Below are 3,223 nucleotides of genomic sequence, written 5' to 3'. Positions count from 1 at the left end.
AGTTTTCATTGCTTCAAGGAATCTAAATATGAATAAATCATAATCCCTGCCTTCCAGAAGCTTACAGCCTATGAGGTGAGTTAGACCAGTACTCAGTTTACTAAAATACAAGAAATAGTAAAATAAATGCTTGTAGTATAAAATAAGACCTCACAAATATGGTTAAAGTTTAATAGAACTTGAAGACAAATATCTTCCAGAGATGGGGAGTCAAAAGGAAGGCTCTGTCTATGAGAATAAGGCTTGTATTCTTAAAAGTTGATGGAAGAATTGAGAAGTGATGAAGAGTATGTGTGATTGGAGCTAGCCTATATTAGTTTTGAACCAAAAGTCAAGAATTTCAGGTTGAATTCCTATTACCCATGTTGACAGATCTTGTATGACATGAATAACATCATAGCATCTACCCTAGAAGGAAGCAGAGTGGTATTAAATACAGAGAAAATTTGGTAGTTATGCTAATAATTTAAATTCTAGTAATAATAAAGTAAGACTTCATAGATGCAATCAATGTTTAAGTAATATTGAAGATGAATGTGTTCCCAGAGGTAGGGACAAGGATGGAGGAGATAGATCTTTCTACTGGATGAAGGTTTATAAGGCTTTAAAGACATTGCAATAGTGATTAGTGTTATATGACTGGGCAGATCATAATAGTTTTGAACCCAAAATCAAAAAGATTTGGGGTTGAATGCATGTTACTCATGTTTATTTTCTAGTGTCTCATGAGTAATACAGTGTATCAACCCATGAAGGAAGAAAAGGGTATTAAATGCAGGGATAAGCTGGTGGCAAGAACAGCTTCCATATAACAGCCACCAGTTTTACTGTGTAAACACGGTTTAGAGGTCATGAGCATTTTAGATCAGTTTTCATGCTAATATGTAAATTGGCTTTCATAACTTTGACCTTTCTTCTTCAAATTCATCAATACAATTGTTATAATTTGTATTTTTTCCTACTGTCCTCCTTCAGATAACAATGCTACCAAAGTCCATGGAGGGAGCAAATCAGTCTGTGGTATCAGAGTTTCTGTTCCTGGGACTCACCAACTCCTGGGAAATGCAACTTCTCCTCTTTGTGTTCTCCACATTTTTCAAGGCAAGCATGATGGGAAACTCCCTCATTATACTCACTGTGACTTGTGACCCTCACTTACACTCTCCCATGTACTTTCTGTTGGCCAGCCTCTCCTTCACTGACATGGGTGTTTCTTCTGTCACTTCTCCCAAGATGATTTATGATCTTTTCAGAAAACGTAAAGTCATCTCCTTTAGTGGCTGCATCACTCAGATCTTCTTCATCCATGTCATTGGTGGTGTGGAGGTGGTGCTGCTCATTGCCATGGCCTTTGACAGGTACGTTGCCATATGTAAGCCTCTCCATTATCTGACCATCATGAGCCCACGACTATGCATCTCCTTTTTAGTGGCTGCCTGGATGATCGGCCTCATCCACTCCACAGTTCAACTGGTTTTTGTGGTAAACTTACCCTTCTGTGGACCTAATGTGTTGGACAGCTTTTACTGTGACCTTCCTCGGTTGATCAAACTTGCCTGCATAGACACATAGAGTCCATGGTCACAGCCAACAGTGGGTTCATCTCTATTGGCTCCTTCTTCATTCTGATCGTCTCCTATATCGTCATCATTCTCACTGTTCAGAAACAGTCTTCAGGTGGTTCATCCAAGGCTCTGTCCACACTTTCAGCTCACATCACTGTAGTAGTCTTGTTCTTTGGTCCTTTGATATTTGTCTACATGTGGCCATCTCCCTCTATACACCTGGATAAGTTTCTGGCCATCTTTGATGCAGTTCTCACTCCTTTCCTGAATCCAGTCATTTACACACTCAGGAATCAAGAAATGAAGGTTGCAATGAGGAGGGTATGCAGACAGTTAGTGAGTAATAGAAAGATTTCTTAAGTGATGCCTGTATTGTAAAGGTCCCTTGTTGATTATTGACGGTCATTACTGATGATCAAACTCAGAAGCTTTTGATTGTTCTACCTTAATTTAATAATGCACACTAATATCAAGTCTATTTTGTCTTTCACTTAGGAGGGAGTGACATTCACTTCTGAAGAGACAGGTGTTACATATTAAGTATTTATAATCAAAGATTATAGTAATCTTGAGCCTCAGTTCCTAAGGAATAATATTCATATGAAGTAACTATTAGAAATACAAAACAAGTAAACTTCTTTATGGCCTTGAGAACAGGAGAACATGTCTCTCTCCTTTTAACAGGAGCCCTTCTCAGAGACAGGAATTCCTACCAGCACCTAGCAGGTGACTTGCTAAATGAGGACTGAAATGAGTCTTCATATTAAATGCTGCAACTTTCCCACATTCTACCCTTCCTTGGGTCTCTGCCAGGGCTGTGCAACAGGGCAGACTCTTCAAGAGCAAACACACAGTCTGAGAACATACATGTAGGAACCCAGTGGTCACACAACTTTGGGTAGAAGCCACAGAAGTTGTTCTTGGAATAAAAAGATCTGGGAAACACCAGGTTTTTTCTCTGTGATTAGTGTTATTCTACTTGAACCCATTACATTTCCTTCCTTTTTTCTTCCTCTATCTTCCTCTTCGTTTTTCTTCAGCCACTTATGGGCTCTGGGCTAGGAAAAATTTTCTCCCTTTCCCTCTCCTTTCTCAGGCCTTTCTTCCTTCTCTTTCTTCCCACCCTGTTATTCATCCCTGTTTCCCCTGCCCTGCATTTGCTGCTCTGTCCACTTCTAACTTCTCTTACTGATGTCCCTTTTTAATTGCTCTATTATAGTTAGTATAAGTCACCAACTCAACACATTTCATGTCTGAAGGATTTATTATTCTTCAGGAGTTCAGCTGTTGAGTGTGATTGAAGGGAAAATAAAAGGCAAGGGGAGGGTCTCTTATAGAAGTGATTTTCATACTTTTTGACAGTGATTCATAGTAAGAAATATAGTATACATTGTAGTACATACAATACCCCATCCCCATAAAGGACTGAACTAAGGTTTAACATAGCAATATTTATATTTATGAAATTTTGCTTTCCTTTCATTTTCTTCCTACTAAGAATTGTTTAAAACACACTTTGTGAGTTGTTTACAGAATCTCTGATTACTAAGAAAATTAAACAGAAGTAGAGCATTACATTCACTGCTTCTAGTTAAAAGCAGAATAAATATACCAAGATCAATGTGTTATGTCATTCTAACAGACATCCAAAATCTAGT

At 38.3% G+C, this 3,223-nt stretch overlaps 1 pseudogene; it reads left to right on the top strand.

Annotated features, from left to right (window-relative positions):
- The first annotated feature begins 981 nt into the window (after nt 1-981).
- On the top strand, nt 982-1,925 carry LOC120853281 (annotated as a pseudogene).
- The last annotated feature ends 1,298 nt before the right edge of the window (nt 1,926-3,223 follow it).

Source organism: Oryx dammah, unplaced genomic scaffold (assembly GCF_014754425.2).
Source record: "Oryx dammah isolate SB20612 unplaced genomic scaffold, SCBI_Odam_1.1 HiC_scaffold_26, whole genome shotgun sequence".
Classification (NCBI taxonomy): domain Eukaryota; kingdom Metazoa; phylum Chordata; class Mammalia; order Artiodactyla; family Bovidae; genus Oryx; species Oryx dammah.
This window is presented reverse-complemented; position numbering and strand designations above follow the sequence as displayed.